Below are 24,183 nucleotides of genomic sequence, written 5' to 3'. Positions count from 1 at the left end.
CCAGAAGTTTCCAAACTTGGCTGTGCTGCAAAAACAACTGGATTACTTTCAAAAAACACAGACAGATCTTTGGGTTCCAGCCTTTCAGATTGTGATTCTGTAGGTATGGAGTCAAAGTTTTTGAAAAGCTTACTGGATAATTCAGATATGTAGTCAGGAATGAGAACCAATAGATTAGATGGTAGCCTTACACACAGGGCTTCTGCTCTGCAGGACTTCAGAAGACATCATGCACACAGCCCACAATCAGTGCCTCCTGGAGTTGTACAAAGATGCAGTCCTGTTAGACTCTACTTTCTTTGTTATATTATTTTTATATTCCTGATTAGGATATTGGGGAATTATGAGATCTAATGACTCATTCAAGAGTATGAAATATGAAATGTAGCTCTTGATACATACATTTTTATTTCCATTTTGTCATACCTCTTCTTTAAAAAAAAATCAACTCCTTTCTTTGATGTTAAATGAGCTGCTTAAATCATGTGCGTAAGCAAACAAACAAACAAACTCCTTACAAATGTGGTCTAAAACAGATTTAATATACTCCTAGTTAAACTTATCAATGTAATTATATTTAGAGACACATTTATACCTATAAATCTGAATCCAAATATGTGAAACAAATTAAAGTACAAGGATTTAGGAACAAAAAAACATCAAAGAAATTTCATGACAAATCCAAACACCAACAGTTACTCTATTAGAATGTTTGTTACTGATATTTCTTAGCTGGACTTTGTTGTTTTCTTTTTCTTTCCTTTTAACATATTGAAACAGGAAGCAAGTAGGGCTAGAGATGTAACTAGTTTCGTGGTTGTTCCTTTTTCTCCCTTCCTGCCCTCATCTAACTCATTCAGCATCATAGTCCTAACTCTGGTATTGGAAGTTCCTTCTTCAACTCCCTCTTGCCTTCCCTATTTGCCTGCTATGGCTTAGGACTCAAAAAAGGCTGTTTACAGGAGAAAAAAATGTTCATATTGGTTTTTTTGAGGGTTCAGAATGATACCATGTTGCTGTAACATTACGCAGCTTGTGTTACTTTCTAAATGGCACCAACAACCTCTTCTACTATGAAAACACTTGAAATATTTTCTCTTTATATATATGTATAATGCACTTTTTATTATTTTTAAACCACAATTAATTTGTAAATAGGTTAATCAAATTCAGTATTAGCAAAAATTTCCTATATATCTACAACTATAGAAAAATAGGCAAATTCCAGTTAGGGTGGACTAGTTTGTTTCAGACCAACTCTCCCATTGAAAACAACTAGAAAATCTGAAGAAAAAAAAGTAATTAGCTCTTTGAAGGCATCACAGAGTGACCAAAGCAGTAAAGGCTTAGGAATCCAAGACCCTGGAGAGACGGGAAGTATGGAATAATGAGCCCAACATTTGTTGTTACTTTTCCCTGAAGTACTACTCATAAATTTACAGTAGATTTGAGAGACTGGGAAGGTGGAGAGAAGTAGAGACTGAGGGAAAATTTGAAAATGAGAAGCTGAGTAGAGCTTTTGGGACAAAAACTAGAGGTCAGGGCCTGCAAAAGAGGAAAGACCTTGGCAAATACCCCAGACCATCAGTCGGGACCCCTGAAAGGCTACATGCTAGAAGTAAGGCTGAAAGAAAACAGACCAGTTCTTACAAAGACCGAATCTCACCTTCATATCTGTTTCCTATCGGACTGGATTAAGGTGATCTGGCTTTCCTCTGACTGCCTGCCAAAATCTAAAGCAAATACTCTCTGTAGGAACATAAAATCATTCAGAGCCTCAAATTTACTCTACCTAGACATTGTCCGCCATGAAATAATAATGATAATATTTAAAAATGCCAAGCACACCAGGCAACAATATCAAACAGTCAAAATCAACAGAAAAAACAGATACTGTAGTTAGGAGTATTTTAAGATACTTGCCATTAGTGTGCTCAAAAAATAGATGACAAGATGAACATCAACAGAGAACTGGAATCTATAAAAAATAATGAAGTAAAAATTATAAAACTGAAAACCACATATGTTCATATATATATCTGTCTATCCACTACTCAATCCAGCTCTGTTCCCTGATAATTGTAATTAACCTAAATTCTGACTTCAATTAAAACCTTCTTGTATATTTACCTTTTATTTTTCTCTCATATACATTTTCCTTAAGGAAGGAAAATGTCTAATTGTTAAAATAGTATGCTACAAATAGCTCAATAAAAGCATTATACATACCATATACTTTCCAAATGTATTACATTACTTGATTAATAATCAGACACATACAAAATTATTCATTAACTAGGATTGTTTATAATTCCATTATTATTGAAAAGTACATATTTACCAGAGCTGAGCTCTCTTTATAAGAGTATAGTCTAATCTGTCAATCACAGGCAAAGTTTTTGGGTTTCAAAATATCACTTAATTCTTATTATTTTACATTTTCTAGGAGGAGTCTGGAGTAATTCAATATATTCTCTGAGTAAAAAAATCTCAGGTTCTTACTTAATTTAATAAAATCATTATTTTATGAAGACAGATGACAAATAAGAGTCTAATCAATTAGTTTCTTATTAGATGTTTCCTAGTTACAAATGCATTTTAAAGTATTTTATGAGTTTATTTTTAGGGTGGCATATATTTATACACATTAAAAATATGTATAAACATTTAATTTTTAAAATTAGTTAACAGATTCATAAACACTCATTTTCCAGAAATTCTGAGGGGCCAGAGGTAGGAGTGGCAATTAGGGAAAAAGGGAAAAGAAATAATATTTATTAAGATCTAAGCCCTCTAAAGCAGGTATTATTTTTCCCATTACACAAAGAGGTTCAGAGAAGTTGAGTAATATGATCATGGAAACAAACCTAGTAAATGGCAGCCCTGGAATGCAAACAGAGTTCTATTTGATTTCAAAACCTATATTCTTTCAAATACACTGTGCTTTCTATCTATAGAAATAGATAAATGAGTGGGCAGATTTATGTTAAAATTGATGAGGATATAATCCTGCTAGGAGTTTAATAGGATTTTTATTTTACATTCCAAATTTGAGTGTGGCCAGAAAGTTTATCAAAGTTGGAGCTCATATTTCAAAAGTGTATAGAATTCTATCTATAATTTTTATATCTACTATTTCAACTCTTCTCTAGGTAAGTTTAGCACACAGTGTTCCAGTTAGGTAGCCTTGAGTACGTAGGTGCATAGGATATACGTTTTTTAAAATTAATTCTATGAAATCGAAAAGGATTAAGATATAGGTCTTTATATAAAGTACTACGAACAGTTCAATAAATGCATTACATTTATTATTTTGTTACATTTTTGTTGTGCTTGAGTAATTTATAATCAGAAAAGAAATATAAGATTTCTCATTAACTGTGTTTCCTATCTAGTCAGAGTTGAAGACAATGATGTATTACAGCTAAGAGATTTGTATATTTATTATAAAATTATCATGCAGACTCTAATTTCCCTTTGCATTAAACTACTTCAATATTCTATTACTATACATACTTATGAATAGTCATGTTAGATCATTTGGCATTTAATGGAAAAAAATTAAGCCCAGAGCTTCTCTATATTCTTGCAAGAGACCCAGCCAGCAATGCTCATACTGAAGAAAGATGCTTATTTGTTTTTCCCTCTAGTCCTTAGTTGCAAATGGACTGGTGAGTATTTGGGTTGTAAGATCAGAGCAGGGCCACAGCTGCAAGATTCAATCTCATTATTTCCATATCTCCCTATGCTTTTTCCACTTCAACTTCATAATTGCAGTGATTTTTTTATTCTATTTGTGTTTAATATCTATCTCCCCTTCTAGAATATACCAAAGAGCAGGTAATATGTGATTGGTACACTAAAGACAAGCAGAATTCTTGGTTACAAACAACAGAGGACACTTTAGTTTGTTGAAACAGAAGGGATTTTTTTGGTAGCTTAAAAATCTCCAGGACGTCTCCTGAATCAGATTTGGATACTACCTAGTCAGGAACAATGAAGGCAGGAAAAATGTCTAACTCATACCATAAACTCTTATAATAAACCACTGAGACTGCAGCCTGAAATTTAGCACTGAGCATGCTAATGTGAACACCACAACTTCTACCACATCTATTCCAAAAGAACCAGCTTCCAACTTCACTGTGCATATCAGAAGATCTATTCTCCCTCTAAGGCCACAGACTCAAGTTTCTCATTTTCCTTTTCAAGTCTTCTTCAGGGCCATCTGATTGGTGGTAACTAGGTCACATGTGTAATTGCAAGAGAGTATGCAAATATAATTGTTAGCTTTTCAATTTTTTTAGTGGAAGACGGTAAGTTGGAAGAAGGTTGAAATGCGTATTGAATGACTGCGTGTACAAAATACGTTATAATACTCAGTTAGTATTTGTTGGATTTCCTTCATTGTAACTAGGATTTATTTTCCTGTTTGAAGATGTACTCTCATGTACCACAGTAAAAACAGAAAATGGATATATTCTTGAAAGTCAGTTATAATTGCTTATTAGTAGAAATTTTTCCCATGCTCAGTGGGAAAATGTTATGATTGACTGGTGATGTCTTTCTTATAAACTGAAGGACCATTATTGCTCTAAATATATGTTTGATAAAACTTCACTAGTGGAAAAATAGGCACTATTGAACAGTATTTATCAATGTAGGAGATGTGCATTTTTGGTTTGCTTCCTACATATACTCGTACTTCAGTGTCAGGGAACCTTGAAGTTCAATGTGTTACATAAGAAGGATTGTTATGGAATGCCAAAATTTTTCTTAATGCCACTTCAATCATTTTTTAGCATGAAAATAAGGGTCACTGGCATAGTCAAAGAATTTTTTTACAAAATGGCCACTCAATGCCTAAGACAGTGAGAAACCAGGCTACTCCTCCAAGGTAACAAGATCTTCCATTTACTATGTTTTTGCAGAAAATGGTCAAGTCAAATTGTTCTTCAGGTTGAATAAATACTGTGCATCCTCGGGAGAGTGCCCAAGAAGTATGCTTTCTACCAAGTGCACAAGAAGTATGTTTTCCAAACGTCTTCAGAAAATATTTCAAATTGTGCTTCCATAGATCTCTTTTGTATTAATAGGTAATTTGACACAAACATCTCTATTTTCTTTGGGTATTTTTTTAGGCAATAGGTGAAGAGAAAGGTTGCATGAAGGGTTGGGGGTGCTGCATTTGGGAACATGTAAGAGTAACATAGAAAAAAATGTAGTATATGTATGACCTGTGTCTCTTTAAGAAAGACCATACACAAACATTCATTGTCTAAAACAATGTTCACCTGCTGTCCCTTGAATGACTTCAGCTTAATTTCACACTTAATAACCTTAAATATTAGAATGCTTAATTACAGCAGTTACTGCTGTTGCTTTGGAAATGAAAAATAGATATCTAATATAATGTCATTAATACTATACTTGATGGATTGGTGTTATTATTTATAATAATTCAGACTCTTGGACCCTCATCTGATTTTTTAACGTGATAAAACGAAATACTTATTGCTTCAGGGAAATAATTTGGTGCATCATAAAGATATAAATGTTTCAACAAATATTGAGTAAGTGTCTACTATATGCCAAGGGCTACAGTAGGTAGTGGGGCTACCATAATCAATAAGACAAGTTCCCTCAAGCAGGTCACAGTGTGGTGGACAACACAGACATAGCACACTAACATGGCATCATATTCAATGTGCATCTATTCAACGTGTGCTATGGAAGCACAGCCTGCCAGTTACAGAGCCATTTAGAGGGAGGGGCAGGAGCTGAGCCTAGTAGTTTTCCAAGCAGAGAGAGGCAAGGTCATTCCAGGCAAGGAAATAAAGGCAAACCAGCATGAAAGAGCATGGTGTATTTGGGGGAAACATATAATTCCGTGTGGCTAGAACATTGGGTACATGTTGGGGAGACACAAGAGATGAAGTTGCAAAGCAGATTGTTCAGCTTGTGAAGAATGTTAAATGTCATACAAAAGATTTTAAACTTTATTATTTTACAGTGGGAGCCCAAAGAAGGGCTTTCAAGCAGTGCTCTAACATAATTAGATTTGTGTTTCATAAACAGAACTCTGGCAGCCACAAGGAGGAGGAATTGGCAGGGGAAGAGTCTGGAGTCAGGGAAACTACCTAAGACTTTATTTCAGAAGACCAGTGAGAGAAGATTATCTTGAACCTGTTCTTCCAGGATAGTCTGACACCCACTGGCTCCTAAAGACAATGTTTCTTGATACTTCTGGCATCTTCTCAATATATCATGTTCCCTTCCATTTTTCAACATTTGATTCCAGATTCTGCCTGCTTATATCCATTCTTTCTCTTCTAAGCTCAGTTCCCCCATTAAATTGCTTACTTTACAATAGATGAGCTCAGAAAGCAAATACCTAATACGTATCAGGTGTCTGACCCTGTGAGTCCATACTTTGCCTGAATTTGGCTCCTAGGCTAAGGGCTAGCATCCCATTCATCCTGACATTCTTCTGTGTTAGAGGACAGAGGACCTGGATGTTGAAAAGCTACTGAATTTGTTCAACCCATTTCTGACCCTTTAAACTCAGTAACTCACTCACATACTATGCCCTAAACAAACTCTCGTGGGAAACCATAGATGAGTTTTTTTTTTTTTAATGTCAACTTCTTTTATTTTTTTGAATTTTTTTAAGCTTGTGTTTTTTTTGGGGGGGGGTGCTAGGTAATCCACTTACTTGTAATGGAGGTACTAGAGATTGAACCCATGACCTCATGCATGCTGAGCATGCACTCTAGCACTGAGATATACCTCCTCTCCTCCAACCACAGAGGAGTTATTGACTACAATATGAGTATTTACTGTCCTGGATTGGGTTTACAATGCTGATGAAGCTGACTCATTAGAGGATGAAAAACTTACCGAAAGTAATTAAGATACATTCTCATGATCAGCCCTGCCTCCCTGGAAAATTCTCCTAGATCACGTGTTAAAACCAACTGAAAATTTTAAGAGATGTTATCATGACATAGGATCAGGAAATGGCCCAGATTAAGGTGAATTCCTTTAAAAAAAAAAAAAAGTGCTATTTAAGGAATCAAGTCCAGTCAGGCAAAAGATACAAATCTCACAGCCAGAGCTGGAGAACAATGTGACTGTCACTGCTGAGTCAAGAGGTAGCCAAAGCAGAAAGGGATGGTATCAGCCCTGAGGATCTCATCTTCTGACACAGAGCATTAAGTGAGCTCAAAATTTAGGAAATTCATTTGATGGAATCATGATTTCTCACCACAACACGCTAACCTGAAAGTGAATGCAAAGACATGCTTACTGGCACAGAGCCACTCTCTCCCTCCATGTCCCTGGATTCCTCCAGCCCAAACTACTTTACGAGAAAGTATAATAAGGGGTGTGGCTGAGGTCTTTTTGTCTCCGATGACTAGATATACCCGTTTGAGTATGGGAATTTTAGGGAGGAGAAAGACTCAAATTTTTATGGCTCTGTTGGATAAAGGTGCCCAATTCACCATTCTACCAGTTCCATGAGGGGTGGGGACATCAGAATTCCACTAATAAGTACTGGTAGGGCCCACAGTGGGAAAGACAAGCTAATGTGACTTTTATGGGTGGGCCCCTTTAGAGAAACTCAATGTACTGTTGCTTCTACAACTGAAACTATAAAAAGAACTAATATATTATATGCTTGTACTTTTTTGTTCCACAAATGCCAGAAAGAATTCTGATTAGGAAAAGCTGCATGTCAAGAAGTGTTAGTGAAACATATAAATCGCTTTCCAGCCATTTCTCTAGCCTATCCCTAGTAGGGCTCAGCAACCTTAATGGCCCCTTAGACCTACAAGTTTCTGTCTCTGATGAGTTGGCTCATTGATGCCTCTGGCAAACGGTGCCTTCATCTGGAAGCCTCCACTGAGAGCCACCCCTATGGTTCTGGACTCATCACTTCCCTGACAAGACTACTGGGTACATCCCTTTTGAAAAGCAGCTATTAGCTTGCTACTGGGCTCTTGTTGACACTGAACATCTGACCCATGAAGACCTTGTAATTCTCTAGACTGATAATTACAATTTGGGGTGGATCAACTCAGACTCAGCAGCTAACAAGATGTGAAGCGCACATCAAGCCTCATTTGTCAAATGGAAATGGTACATTCGAGAACAGAGCCAGCCCAGCCCAAGTAGGATCTTGGCTCAACATGAAGAAATGGCAGCTATCCTCCTGGGGGAAACTTTATTCCCCACTACACTGCCTAAAGAAAAGCCATGAGTTCAATGAGATGAGATCAACACACACAGGTTCCCCTAAATGACTGGTTCACCAGTGGCTCAGCTAAGCTAAAACCAAATGGCGTCCAAGTACTACTGAGGTATTTCAACCTCAATGCCATCAATGCAGCCAAAAGTGGACTCAGTTGCTATTCTCAGTGGAAAGAACTCAAGGCTGTTCTTTGTCCAATATTCCCTTTGATGAACCTTGTTTCGTTTCTGTTGACTCTTAGGGTGTTACCAACGGCCTAGCAATTTGGTCAGCCCCTCTTTGGGGCCCCGAACACTGGAAATAAATTACAGCTGCTGATTCAACCATCTGGGTCACTCATGTAGAAACCCCCAGAGACAGCTTGTTCTTCTATGAGACCAACTGTTATCAAGCTGCTGATAAGCCTGCACTACCCAGATTGCTACGATTCCTGTCTAGATCCATGTTTCACCAGATATGGAAACATACCCATCATTTTAGACTGGGCAAAAAGCAAAGACACTTTTCTAATACCATATTTGTGTCTCCTGTTAAAAGCTGACCTGTCTAAAGGAGGCAAGAATATACAATGGAATAAAGACAGTCTCTTCAGCAAATGGTGTTGGGAAAACTGGACAGCAGCATGTAAAGCAATGAAGCTAGAACACTCCCTTACACCATACACAAAGACAAACTCAAAATGGATCAAAGACTTAAACATAAGACAAGATACAATAAACCTCCTACAAGAAAATATAGGCAAAACATTATCTGACATACATGTCAAAAATGATCTCCTAGGACAGTCAACCCAAGCCATAGAAATAAAAGCAAGAATAAACAAATGAGACCTAATTAAACTTACAAGCTTCTGCACAGCAAAGGAAACCATAAGTAAAACAGAAAGACAATCTACGGAATGGGAGAAAATTTTTGCAAATGAAACCAACAAAGGCTTGATCTCCAGAATATATAAGCAGCTCATATGACTTAATAAGAAAAAAACAAGCAACCCAATCCAAAATGGGCCAAAGACCTAAACAAGCAATTCTCCAAGGAAGAAATACAAATGATCAATAGGCACATGAAAAAATGCTCAATATCAGAAATTATCAGAGAAATGCAAATCAAAACTACAATGAGGTATCACCTCACACCAGTCAGAATGGCCGTCATTCAAAAATCCACAAATGACAAATGCTGCAGAGGCTGTGGAGAAAGGGGAACTCTCCTACACTGCTGGTGGGAATGCAGTTTGGTACAGCCACTGTGGAAAACAGTGTGGAGATTCCTCAAAAGACTAGGAATAGACTTACCATATGACCCAGGAATCCTGCTCCTGGGCATCTATCCAGAAGGAACCCTACTTCAAAATGACACCTGCACCCCAATGTTCATAGCAGCACTAGTTACAATAGCCAAGCCATGGAAACAGCCTAAATGTCCCTCAACAGATGACTGGATAAAGAAGATGTGGTATATTTATACAATGGAATACTATTCAGCCATAAAAACCGACAACATAACGCCATTTGCAGCAACACAGATGTTTCCGGAGAATGTCATTCTAAGTAAAGTAAGCCAGAAAGAGAAAGAAAAATACCATATGAGATCACTCACATGTGGAATCTAAAAAACAAAAAAAAACCCCAAAAACATAAATACAAAACAGAAACAGACTCATAGACATAGTATACAAACTTGTAGTTGCCAAGGGGGTGGGGGGTGGGAAGGGACAGACTGGGGTTTCAAAATGTAGAATAGATAAACAAGATTATACTGTATAGCACAGGGAAAAATATACAAGATCTTATGGTAGCTCACATTATATATATATATATGAAATATATATGTTCATGTATAGCTGAAAAATTGTGCTCTACCCTGAAATTTGACACGACATTGTAAAATGACTATAACTCAATAAAAAATGTTAAAAAAAAATGCTGACCTGTCTGGTGAGAGGAGGGTATAGCTCAGTGGTAGAGCGCATGATTAGCATGCATGAGGTCATTGGTTCGATCCCCTGTGCTTCCATTAAATAAATAATAAAAATAAATAAACCTAATTACCTCCAACAACAACAACAACAAAGCTGACCTATCTGTCGCAAGGTGAAGGAGACCACACTGTGTGCATGTGGAATCCACCTACTCCTGGTAGACTGACTAAACTGGATCTTTTATTCCTTCTTGGGGCTACTGGTAGTTCCTCTCCGCTACTGCAACTTTCACAGAATTCTGTGTTCCTCTTCCAGTCCCATCAGCTGACTCTGGTCATGCCATTGTAGGCCTTAAAATTAATTTGTGTCATGTTTTTGTTTTTTAGAGTCTGAAAATGCATGACTTTTATTGCAAAAACCACTCAACAGTGGGCTAGTTGTCAAAGTATTCGATGGACTTTTCACTCTCCCTACCAGCCACAGACACCCTATATTGTGCACTGTTGGAATGACCTTCTCAAAGAATCACTCCAAAGTATTTCTGATTCTAGCTGTCTCACCTCCTGGTCTCTAATGTGGGAGTTTGCTCATTAAATGTGGCTCTCCCCAAAAAAGAACCATCTTTCCTCAGACACTTCCTGGGTAATAATCAGGAAATATGCACCTGTGTTTTGATTTTTTTGTTGCACATCTGTTTTGAAAACTTGAGATTCCATCCTGATCATTCCTGGATGTGGTACTTCTTTCCTCTAATGGCAACCTCAAGCCAACCTTGTTAGTACATCTACCTGGTGGCAGCCAGATCAACAGGAACATAGAGGGTTCAAACTTAATTCTGGCCCTACCATCTGGTTCTTTTGTGGGTTTGACACGGTCCTAGGATGTTGGCCACTCGGTTAGGTACAGTGTTTGCCGAGTGACCCATGCAAGCCAAAGTGGACATAAACAATCTCTGTAAGTTTTAACTCTTTACCCTCTTGTATTGAAATCTTCTAGACAAAAGGTACAAGGGTGAGGAGGAGATAACTTTAAACAAGGTAAAGTTCCAGACACTGGAGTAGGACATGCCAATTTTGTGGCAGTGTAACTCTGGCTCTAGGGGAAGGAACACATCAGACCTCGGTAGGTATAGGAGAAGGAGGGACATTACTGATCTTTGTCTTTCAGAACCACCTGGAGCCTTCCTCAGGAAGGAAAATGCCCCAGTGAGTTTCCCTGACTGTTGCAATACTTCAAATTTACCTGACTGCTGGATCTGCCATTCCCTACCAGATGGTTCTGGACTCAATTTCGTTACCATTTCCCTTAACCTTACTGAGGAATCTCAGAAATAGCAGGAAAAGGCCCCACCTTCTGTGTTTTCTATGCAAAACACCTGCCAGCATCTCTGGATCTCTCTACCACACTTATTCCCATAGCTGATACTCAGTCATTCCATGGGTTGGACAAATGCCACCTAGATGGTTCCATGAACAAATAGGTAAAGTTGAACTCCCCCAGCCAGGTCCTCCAAAAACAAGGATTAGACCCAATTACTGTAAGTAAACTTGGAACCTTGGGCTGGCTATGAGAACACACTGGCTTTGAAGCACTGTCAGCCTGTGCCCTTGACTGAAGTAGGTCCCACTCACTGGGCCCCAAGGATTATAAACAACAGTTATTTACTCAGGACTGTACTTCTTTGTGGAAGCCAGGAGTCAACTTGCCTTCCTCCTTAAAACACAGTGTTTTGCACTTAGAGATGGTCTTAAGAGACTTGAAAGTATTTTTTTAAATACCACCTGTAGATCACATAGCCCTCAGGCTACTGTAAAGACCTCCCCAAAACAAGGCTACTTTCAGTTCCTCAGGGAAAATTCTCAGAGGGAGAAATGACATGCTATTTATGGGCACCCTCAAGACAGTTTTCCCTACAACAGGAATCTTTTAATTACAGAACACAATACACATTTTCCCCCGACTTTAGCTGCACTGACCAATGACACACTTTAGTTCTGGAAAGCATTTAGGTCAGTCTCAATTCATAGGCCAGAGTTAGTCTCGATGACAGAATTGTCCTAGACTTCCTTCCTCCTTGCAGGTCAAGATGGAATCTGTCCAGTCACTAATATATCTCACTGTACCTGGATTAATGCCTCAGGCCAAGCAATTTAAGGAGAAAACACTTGACTTTCTACAGTAGACACTGATGGTTTATGGGATTTGTTTAGTTGGGTAGGTCTGAGACTCTGGGTGCAGAATTAGAATAAGAACTGCAGATGGACTCATCCTATTGCCTGAAGTTGTGATGAGAGTGTCCTTAACTAAATGCTGTGTAAGACTATGCCACAGATTCAGTTCCAGCCTCTGTTGGTCAGATTAGTCAGAGTGGCTGATGGAGTGGCATACTCATGGGAAAATTCACCATAAGTCGAAGCAGTCTAGAAATGAATAGGTGGGTATTAGTGGGAGACAATATTCTGTAGGTCTGTTTTGTTTTTGCATGTTTTGTGAGAAGAGGTACTGACAATCTTTGCTTCAGATTATCTTTTCAAGGATATTTTTATGTTTGTACAGCAGACAGCCTTGGAGATAGAGATGGAGCCTCCCTCTAGAGCAAAGGGCAGTCAGCCGTACTGCTTATTATAAAATATTCAAATTCCCTAGGCTCCAGGTTCCTCTCCTATCAACACCACGAGTGTCAATGTCACCCAGCCTTCTCTGTGTTGCTCTGTAGGAATTGAGGTTAAGGAAATTGGGGAAAATGCTGATATACTGGCTACTGCTCTTGCCAGGAATAATAAAGTCCTTTGATCCTAACTTCAGAGTTTCATGTCTTCCTTCAGCATCCATGAAGCTAACTTGTAAGATTATAAGTATGATAAAACTTCAGACCCTTCACAGCTCTTAACAGCTATCCAATGGCAACTTGGCATTTCATCATCAAATATTATGGCTCTTATTAATTCTGTCATTAATTTCCAAGGTCTTTCCAAAATAGAATCATGCATTTTGCATTTGAAGAACCAAGATGTGAACTAGTTATTTTCAAACTAAAATATTTTCAGTATCAGGAAGTGTCAACACCAGGTCAGGTCATAGACCCATGTAAGGAAATGACAAATTCAGAAATGTCTGGAAGCCTACCCAAGCTGTCAAACTATCGTATAGTACCATAATATATTCCAGCTGTTGCGGTCAATCTCTTTTTCTCTCCATGCACTTTTTCTACTTATGCATATAATTAGCATAATGAAGTTGGAAAGGTATTGGGTGGAATATCAGGAAACCTGAGATCAAATACCAGTTTTGCCAATCACTGGCCATAATACCTTAAACAGGTTTCCTCCTACTACTCTGGACCTCAGATTCTTCATCTTTAAAATGTGAATTAGGGTGAGCAAAATGAATGGGTTTCGTTAGATGATTTTTAAGTTTTTTTTTCCCAATTCCTATTTTCAATGAATGGCAGAAAGAACTTATGGCCAAGAAGGGTAATTATGAGGTTTTTTAAAATTCCCTTTCCTGTTTGCTTTAGCAGAAGGTTCAGACATTGGAATAAAGATTTCCACAACCATCGACTTGTCCTAGCCCTTGTGAGCAAGATCTGTTTTAACCCTCCTTGAATTAGGGTTTACATTCCAAGGAGGCAACTTCTGTGAAATGAAATGTAAGAGAGGAATATTCCTTGCACAGAAGGTCTTTTCATTTGCTGCCCTCACCACACACAGCCATCTTTCCTTTGGCCAGCATATTACACAAACAGGAAAGTTAGTTGATTTCCTATTCAATACATGACACAACCTTGCCAAGGTCATGGTGCCCTTGCCAGTGCTGGCTACAGAAGGAACACTCATTGGCTTGAACTATCATAGGATTTTTCCCAGACACAGTGCAGCAGCTATAGATGAGATGGTCAGTCTCAATGGTTCATTCATTAATTTGTCTTATCAATTAAAGCCTTAGGACCTACTACAGCCAGCCACTAGCAATACCCATGTTATTAATAAGACCATGTAACTGCCCACAAGGATCCCACGATCACTTGGGGGAGGCAGATGACAAATAGATAATTATAGCACATCCGAAGCTGGTGAAATTATAGAAGGGAGCAATGACCAGCTCATCTGTGGGAGTCTTAGAAGACTTTTTACAGGAGGGAATGCTTGAGTTCATTGGAGGCAAAGAATGAGAAGATATTCAAGCAAAAGGGCATATAAAAAGCAAAAAGACAGGTGAACCAAGATAGAGGGTCATTTATTTCAGTATGGTTGGAACATAGCTTTAGGGCTACAAGTAACAGCAGGTGAAAACCAAAAGACAGGTAAGAGCATTTGGGGGCAAGACGGTGAGAGGGTTTTAAAATATTTAAAACACTTGGGCCTGTTTATATGCTGAAAAGAAGGAGCTAATGAAAAGGGAAGGACAGAGAAGGAGAGATCACTGCTGAATCAAGATCTTAGGGAAATTAGGAGATCAGATCGTTTCTAGATGGAAGGTGAGCAAAAAGGCTAGTCTGAGATTGAACATGGATCCCTTCTTCCTTTTAAAAAGACAAAGAGAAAACAGATGCAAAGGAAAGGAAAGTTTGAAGCGAAGTGTGGAAAGCCAAGAGTTTCAGCATCCTGGCCCTAGGAGCTGGAGAAAAGATAAGGCTCCTGCAGTCTGGGTGGTCAGCAATTCATATACTTATTCATTCAGCCATTCCTTCCTTCAGAAGTATTTGCCGAGTATAGAGATACAACGTTGAACTAGATGGTGATTCTCCTTCCAAAGAATTTACAATCTAGTTCAGATTTAAAAAGCACAAACCTTGGTAGGTAGAACGTTCTTAGTATATGTTTATAGAATGAATAATGAATAAAATAATAAGTCGCACAAAAAAGGCAGAGATGAAGTATAATTAGAATAGAAGGAGAAAGGACTATTTTCTCAGTTTGTGTGGGCCCTGAAGAAGGGGTGGATCCGAATATACAGAGACTGGGAGGGGGTGGGAAAGGTCAATCTATGCAAAAAGAACACATGAGCAAAATTCTGGAGGTAAGAAAGGGTTGGCGCTAAGGCAAGGAATAGCAAATCTCTCCCAAGAAATGTGCAGTAAAATAAAATCTAGAAAAAATAATACAAGTCTTTTTTTCCTTAAGTTTCCTTTGGCCCCCTACACCAGAATTAATGGTATTTATTGCCTTGGGTAGGAGACAAAACACTTCAAAGAGAAGCCAGCATTAAAGTAGAAATATGTGGTGACGAATAGAAAAGCAGTCCCTTGAAACTTTCAGAGCCCCAGAGGAGGGAAAGAGAGCATTCTGAATTTTCTAATACCCCAGATATGGTTGGCAGTGGTTGTGAATGGATCACTAGATCTAGAAATTCCTAGCAGCTGGGACAAGCACACAGAGTGGTCTGCAAAGACCTCGTGACCAAAGAGCAGAGAGAACATGTACGTTTTAGTTGAGGATGCTACTGAAAAAGGGCATCCTGTGTTTTTATTTGGAAAATCTGGCATCCCATATGTGAATAAGACACCTTCTTTTAGGTGCTAAGACAGCACAAAACACTATCACCACCCTAACCCTCAAGTCTATACCACCTTTGGGGAAAAGGGAAGGATTGAGAGGAAGATGAGAGACTTAAATTTGATTAAAGTTTAATCCAACTAGGCCTAAGAAAAGTCCAGAAGGGACTAAATTTAATTAGATTAGTAAGATTCAGTTAACTGACATCAGTGGAAATTTGGGTTGCTTACAGGGGAATGAAAGTCCATTTTTTTAATCCCTAAGTTTATGACTGTAAAATTCAGATACCATTACAAGTAAATAAAGAAAAGTTATAACTCTAAGCACAAGATCTTAGTTTCTAAACATACTTCCTAATAAAAGCCCTCTTGTAGAAATGACTGATTCAAGATCTGAGCAGGAAGGTACAAGGTGAAAGCAAGAAAGCTTCCCAGGATTGATGAGGCTGTGTCAAAAGGCAGTGGAACCACATTGAAGGGCCTCCCATGGTTCAAATGGAAAAATTCAAGCATCAGAAAGAATAATGATGGAATCTGATTGAAAGATACTCTGTGTTTGAAGAAAATCCATGAGCTTATAATGATATTCAAAAGAAAGAAGCCGCCAAAAAGTAATTTATCATCATTTATGGCATTCATTAAATCAATTTCTGACTTTGAAAACTGGCAATTAAAGGAAAGACGCAAGAATTTATCCCATCTTTCCAATAAGTATTCATAGCAACCAAATGGTCTGAGTTAAACAGGAAACCTCTATGCTACAGATTAATAATAATTAATTATGTATAAGGGATGACAAAACTGGACATTAGCTATTATGCAACCTCTGGTGTATTTAAGCAAGAATTATCAATGGCTATTGAAATCATTAGGTAAATTATTGATGAGAAACTGGATGTTCTTAAATAGGCAAAGTAACAGCATGAGGATTACTTTCTGATCACAAAGAGAAAACCATGATTTTGCCATGGAAGAATCAAAGAGTCATCCCCTCAATCCTGTGACCAAACTCTAAATCACTAGGAGTATACAAGATAATACTTTCTACTGCCATATGAAATATCATTACAATGCAATTGTGCTGGGAAAGTTTAAATTTAATATAATTAAATCTTTAGGTTCTAATTTCTAGGTTACAGAAAATACAGAGGCTAGAGTAGCACTCTCAAAACAAATAAAATGTTGCCACATATATAATTTAAAATTTTCTAATAACCCACTTTAAAAACTAAAATGAAATAATAAAATTAATTGTAGTAGTTAATACATTTTATTTAACCCAACATACCTAAAATACTACCATCTCACATAAACAATAAAAACAATTAATAATAATAAATTGTTAATGAGATAATATACATTCTTTTTATATGTATTATGTCTTCTAAATTCGGTGTAGACTTCACACTACAGCACATCTCAGTTCAGAATGACTACATTTCAAGTGTTCAGAAGCTGGTGGCTGCCATACAGATCATCACAGGACTAGAGGAACAAACTAAATAACATTATGATGTTGAGCTCTATGTGTCAACTTGGCTATGCACTGGTACCTAATTTTCAACCAAACACTAACCTAGGTGCTACTGTGGATGTATTTTATAGATGGGATTAACATCTACAATCACTTGACTTTAAGGAAAAGAGATAATGGGTAATGTGGGTGGGCCTCATCTAATCAGTTGAAAGGCTTTCAAAACTGAGGTTTCCTTGAAAGAGAAGCTACTGCCTGAGAGTTTCTAGCCTGCCAGCCCACCCTTCAGATTTCAGATTTGTCAGCTCCCACAATCACATAAAACAATTCCTTGATTTTCATACATATATATTTGAATTCCTATCTGTCCATAAAATATTCAAATATCTATATACATTCCCACAATCCCATTAACCAATTCCTTGGTATGTGTATACACACACACACACACACACATACACACACACACAACACACAATGTATATATATATATATACACACATATACACATATGACATATATATCTATCATTATAATCTATATTTATATCTATATCTATGTACTATAAACCAGCTGTAAAGGATATATTGGAGGTAACTGGAAATTTTTGAACACAGAATTATTGAATAACTAAAGAGCTATTATCAGTTTTGATAGATGGGATAATATAAATTTGTCAATGGAGGAAAACATCAATATTTTTTAAAGATGCCTTTTGAAGTATTAAGGGATGAGAAGATGTCATGATGATTTTGCATTATACTCTATTGACTGAATCTACAGGATCTACATGAAGTCACAACCTTTAGTAAAATGAAGGAAATATACAGCCTTCATCCCCATTGACATATACATTATCTCTAGCATAACAAGTAATAGTAACAAAGTTTTACCCTAATATTTAACAGAGCTTTACTGCATGATCAGTTGGTCTTAAAAATTAAATGAGAGGGAATCTGAGGCTGTGATGAAGTTAGCTCTCACTAGCTGGGGAACCAGAAGGCATTCTACTTCCAGAGCATGAAGGGCAATGACCTAAGTCTTAGGAGATGATGTGGATGATTCAAAATGTGAATTTTTCCCACTTGGCTCATGTTTCCATATGACACCCAAGGACACAATGCCTCAAAATGATGACTTTTTCAAATCTGCTATAAAACCAATATTTTGGCTTTCTGTATTGTTTTCTTAAGAGTACAGATGTCCTGGCCAAGTTACAGTATGTTCTTACCAAAATTTTCCCGTACAACTAAAATGACAAGATATTTTTCCTTCTTTCCTGCCATTAAATTGTAATGAAATGTTGATGGTCTTGCTGTTATGGTTACCGTTATTGCTATGGTGATAGTCTATACATTCCAAAAGAAGAAAAACAACACCAGCCCACTGTATAACATTATTTTGTAAAGGTCCTCTGTCAGAATTAGAAGGTAAATTTATTTCTTAATATAAAATCTAAATAAATACTTGTGTACCTACTATGTACTTAGTTCAGTGTGGGATAGAATATATTTTCCTATCTGTCCATAAAATAAGCTGCTTAACAGTTTGCATGGCGTTCTGCAAAGCTCTTTCACATACGTGATCCTCCTTGAATCTCATAGGACTCTGCAGGGTTGGTAGGTTAGGTGTTATTAACTTCATTTTGCAGAGTGGGAATGTGGCAGACACTATTAGGCGCCTACCTGACATCCATTCATCCCACCATCCCAGGTTCATTGCTACCAAAATCCTGATTGTGTTTGAGAGAAAAATTGCCCTGTTTCAGTCTAGGTACTTGTTGTTCCCAGTCTTGCTGCTAGGAGCATGTACTATGGTTCAGGCTCAGCACTTAGAAAGAAGAAAACTGCCAGTGTTTCTGGGACATCTTTGGTTGGTTTTATGTGTGTTGCTTTTTGCTTAAAATAACTAATACAGCTGTCTCTGTCCTCCACTGTCCTGCCTGCTTTGTATATGAATGTGAGGGCTGAAACTGCCATAGCCATTATGTGACCAGGAAGGAAAAGAAAAAAATACTGGCTCAGTAGCTTATTTCTGGACTTTATTATGTAAGAGTATAAACCTTTATTTGATGAAGAGACTAATGCAGCTAAGTTTTCTGTTACCTACAGCCAAATGCATCCCCAGCTGAGGTTGAGGCTGAATGTTTAAATGACATTCCCAAGATCACATAGTCTATTGGGGGCAAGTACTATTATATCCTCCTCCTCCAGGTGAGGAAGCCGATGTGCAGAGAGATGAGGTAAATGCGGTCACACACCTAGTAAGTGGAGAGCAGATGCTATGCCAGGCAGACTGGCTACAGAATCTGTGCTCTTAACCAGACTCTGTGTGTGTGTGTGTGTGTGTGTGTGTGTGTGTGTGTGTGTGTGTGTGTGTGTGTGTGTGTGTGTGTGTGTGTTGAGGTGGAGGGGCAGTGAGAAAGGGAAGACTTGAATTTTTTACCACAAAAATATTGAAAGAGTTGGGAACAATTACTTTAATACAACCTCCTCATTGCACAGATGAGGAAATTAAAACCCAAACAAAATGAGGTGTCCAATAACAACCATTTATGGGATGAAAAGCTACGGTAAACTGCATAGTGCCTCCAAAAGACACTGACACCCTAATCCCTGGAAACTGCTAATGTTGCCTTATATGAGAAAAGGGACTTGCAGATGTGATTAAGTTAAAGATCTTGAAAAAGGAGATTATCCATAGACCCTAGATGTAATCACAAGGGAGTTTAAAACAGGAAGGCAAGAGGAAGAAGCTGGAGATGTGATGATAGAGGGAGAATATCAGAGCGATGTGAGTCAAGGAAGGCAGGCGGCCTCCAGAAACTAGAAAAGGCAAGGAAACGATCCTTCCCCAGAGCCTTCAGAAGACACCAGCCCTTGACTTTAGTCCTGTGGAGATGATTTTGGACTTCCAACCTCTGGAACTACAAGAGGATAAATCTGTATTGTTTTAAGCCACAAAGTCTGTGGTCATTTGTTACACCAGCCATAGGAAACAGCACAAAGGGCTTCTTGCTGTTATTATGTTTTGGTTAAGCAGTTAGCTTGACCTCTAGGAGTTTTGGAGTTATATTAACTTGAGAAGAGTAAAATTTTACTTCTTTTATAAAATATTTTGCAGTTCATGTCCCACTAATTCAAGTTTAGCTTTCCCCGTTTTTTCCCCAATCAGTGATATTTTAGTGTTAATCTCTGTGACTCCCTGGTTGTACAGTTCAATGAGATGATACCAAAATTGCCTGGGCTTTTCCCTTGGAGATGACATTTCTTTTATTAGCTAGCCCCACCTAAGGCACATTTAATAGCTATTTGTATATAATTTAAGAGACCTTGATTAGAAACCAAAATGTGTTTATTCATATTCATGGTTCATTCAATCATATATTAATTAAACTAGTGTTTTGTTAAGCATCCATGAAATGTCATAACACCAAGCAAAAAGACTTAGGAAACCAAACATTAAACAAGGTGATGCCTAAATTTAACACCCACTTATGATAAAAACTCTCACCAAAGTGGGTATAGAGGGAACATATCTAAACATAATAAAAGCTATATATGAAAAACCTACAGCCAGCATAGTACTCAACAGTGAAAAACTCAAAAGCTTCCCACTAAAATCTGCAACAAGACAAGGCTGCCCACTATCACCACTCCTATTCAACATAGTCTTGGAAGTCTTAGCCACAGCAATTAGGCAACAGAGAGAAATAAAAGGGATTCAAATTGGAAAAGAAGAGGTGAAAGTGTCACTATACACTGATGACATGATACTATATATAGAAAACTCCAAAAAGTCCACACAAAAACTACTAGAGCTGATTGAAGAATTCAGCAAGGTAGCAGGTTACAAGACTAACATTCAAAACTCAGTTGCATTTCTTTACCCTAACAATGAATCAACAGAAAAAGAAAGTAAAGAGACAATCCCCTTTAAATAGCACCCAAAGTAATAAAATATCTGGGAATAAATCTAACTAATGAGATGAAAGAATTATACACAGAAAACTATAAACCACTGATGAAGGAAATTAAAGAAGACTTTAAAAAATGGAAAGATATCCCATGCTCCTGGATTGGAAGAATCAATATTGTTAAAATGGCCACACTGCCCAAAGCAATCTACAGATTTAATGCAATCCCTATCAAATTACCCAGGACATATTTCACAGAACTAAAAAAAAAAATCATAGTAAAATTTATATGGAACCATCAAAGACCTAGAATTGCCAAAGCATTGCACTGAAGAAAAAGAAAGAAGCTGGAGGAATAACTCTCCCAGACTTCAGACAACACTATAGAGCTACAGTCATCAAGACAGCATGGTATTGGTACAAAAACAGACAAAAAGACCAATGGAACAGAATAGAGAGCCCAGGAATGAACCCACAAACTTTTGGTCAACTAATCTTCGACAAACGAGGCAAGAATATACAATGGAATAAAGACAGTCTCTTCAGCAAATGGTGTTGGGAAAACTGGACAGCAGCATGTAAAGCAATGAAGCTAGAACACTCCCTTACACCATACACAAAGACAAACTCAAAATGGATCAAAGACTTAAACATAAGACAAGATACAATAAACCTCCTACAAGAAAATATAGGCAAAACATTATCTGACATACATGTCAAAAATGATCTCCTAGGACAGTCAACCCAAGCCATAGAAATAAAAGCAAGAATAAACAAATGAGACCTAATTAAACTTACAAGCTTCTGCACAGCAAAGGAAACCATAAGTAAAACAGAAAGACAATCTACGGAATGGGAGAAAATTTTTGCAAATGAAACCAACAAAGGCTTGATCTCCAGAATATATAAGCAGCTCATATGACTTAATAAGAAAAAAACAAACAACCCAATCCAAAATGGGCCAAAGACCTAAACAAGCAATTCTCCAAGGAAGAAATACAAATGATCAATAGGCACATGAAAAAATGCTCAATATCAGAAATTATCAGAGAAATGCAAATCAAAACTACAATGAGGTATCACCTCACACCAGTCAGAATGGCCGTCATTCAAAAATCCACAAATGACAAATGCTGCAGAGGCTGTGGAGAAAGGGAAACTCTCCTACACTGCTGGTGGGAATGCAGTTTGGTACAGCCACTGTGGAAAACAGTGTGGAGATTCCTCAAAAGACTAGGAATAGACTTATCGTATGACGCAGGAATCCCGCTCCTGGGCATCTATCCAGAAGGAACCCTACTTCAAAATGACACCTGCACCCCAATGTTCATAGCAGCACTATTTACAATAGCCAAGCCATGGAAACAGCCTAAATGTCCCTCAACAGATGACTGGATAAAGAAGATGTGGTATATTTATACAACGGAATACTATTCAGCCATAAAAACCGACAACATAACGCCATTTGCAGCAACATAGATGTTTCCGGAGAATGTCATTCTAAGTGAAGTAAGCCAGAAAGAGAAAGAAAAATACCATATGAGATCACTCATATGTGGAATCTAAAGAGAAACAAAACATAAATACAAAACAGAAACAGACTCATAAACACAGAATGGCAAACTTGTGGTTGCCAAGGGGGCGGGGGGTGGGAAGGGACAGACTGGGATTTCAAAATGTAGAATAGATAAACAAGATTATACTGTATAGCACAGGGAAAAATGTACAAGATCTTGTGGTAGCTCACAGAGAAAAAAAGTGACAATGAATACATGTATGTTCATGTATAACTGGAAAATTGTTCACTACACTGGAATTTGACACAACATTGTAAAATGACTATAACTCAAAAAAAATGTTAAAAAAAAATCAATGTGATGCCTGACGCCAGAAGGTTCTCAGCCTTGAGAGAGACGTGGCCTTTTAAGTTTCATGAGGCTATGGATGTATTTTCAAAAAATTAGGACATGACAAACATGTTTAATTTTCCATATTAAATATTTACATTTAACAAACCAGTGCTTTCTACACACACAAATTACTATGGTATAATTATCTTCTCCATGCAATAATGATAGGATTTATAAACTGTACTATCTCATAGTGCTCTGCAAAGCAGCGTGATCCAGCAAAGGACCCAAGTTTAGTTATATGATGAATGCTCTCTGGTTCTAATTCAGCACATCTCTGACTTTTTGTATATGCTTATTTAGAGACAAGGTCAGATTTCTAAATTTGTTGCCCTTTGTGAATGTGAGGCCTGGACCAAATGTCCTGGGCCAACTAACCCCAGTTACTTACTATCAAATTAGAATAAATTGCATACAGAGTTACCACTCATATAGTTAACTACATACAAACAGAATTCAAAGTTTCTCTTCATATCCATAAGCTAGGTCAAAACCACTGGTTGCATCGACTCTGAGGGTAGATATATATGTGTTCTTTTCTAGCTCCTCCATTTCAAAATATTCCCAGAGGACACTTGCTGGGGGATTTTTCAGCACTGCTAGAGATTTAAGACCAAGCAAGTCTTAGGAAGGGCTCTGCCTGAGGAATGCCAGACCCTAAGATTCAGCAAGGCTCCAGGGACTGGGTCCAGAGGGTTGGGTCCTCCTCATATTCCTCCCTCAAAGGGAAAACTACAAATACCCTAAGTCAATAAACATCTGGTTTATGGCTTTGGGTGTCTTGTGTCCAAATACTGATGACAAGAAGAAAAATGTAATTAAAAGACATTTTTGATTCTCAGTTTGCCATAAATTTAAAAGTTAGTAAGCTCTTTCTTTCACATAAACTATTTTTAGACACAGTTGGCAGGCCATATGGATATATTTCTAGTTTTTTATTTCTAGTAAGGTTTTATTAAAAAAGAAAAACACAGACTAACTAGAGCTTTCAAATTAGTACAGATTTCAATGCTAGCCATTTAGATGCTCACAGAATGCCCTCAACACTCTCCTTTGCCCACACGGAAAGAAAAATCTTTTTTTTTTCTCCCAGTAGCACCTTGAATTTACACCTGCCTGTTTAAAATCAGGCACACAAAAGAGGAAGTGCTGATGAATTTGGTGCTGTCTAGACAAGTACACTAATGTGCAGTGTTGGGCTGGAGGTTGCCATG

The 24,183-nt window shown here is 37.6% G+C and overlaps 1 long non-coding RNA gene across 1 annotated transcript in view; it reads right to left on the bottom strand.

Annotated features, from left to right (window-relative positions):
- Positions 1–1,638: 1,638 nt before the first annotated feature.
- Positions 1,639–24,183, bottom strand: part of LOC116662661 — a 242,943-nt gene continuing 220,398 nt past the window's right edge. Inside the window, exon 4 of the long non-coding RNA XR_004318640.1 lies at positions 1,639–1,978. This is a non-coding gene — a long non-coding RNA (uncharacterized LOC116662661). The remainder of the gene's footprint in view (positions 1,979–24,183) is intronic.

This window comes from Camelus ferus, chromosome 3, assembly GCF_009834535.1.
Source record: "Camelus ferus isolate YT-003-E chromosome 3, BCGSAC_Cfer_1.0, whole genome shotgun sequence".
In the NCBI taxonomy this organism is placed as follows: Eukaryota; Metazoa; Chordata; class Mammalia; order Artiodactyla; family Camelidae; genus Camelus; species Camelus ferus.
This window is presented reverse-complemented; position numbering and strand designations above follow the sequence as displayed.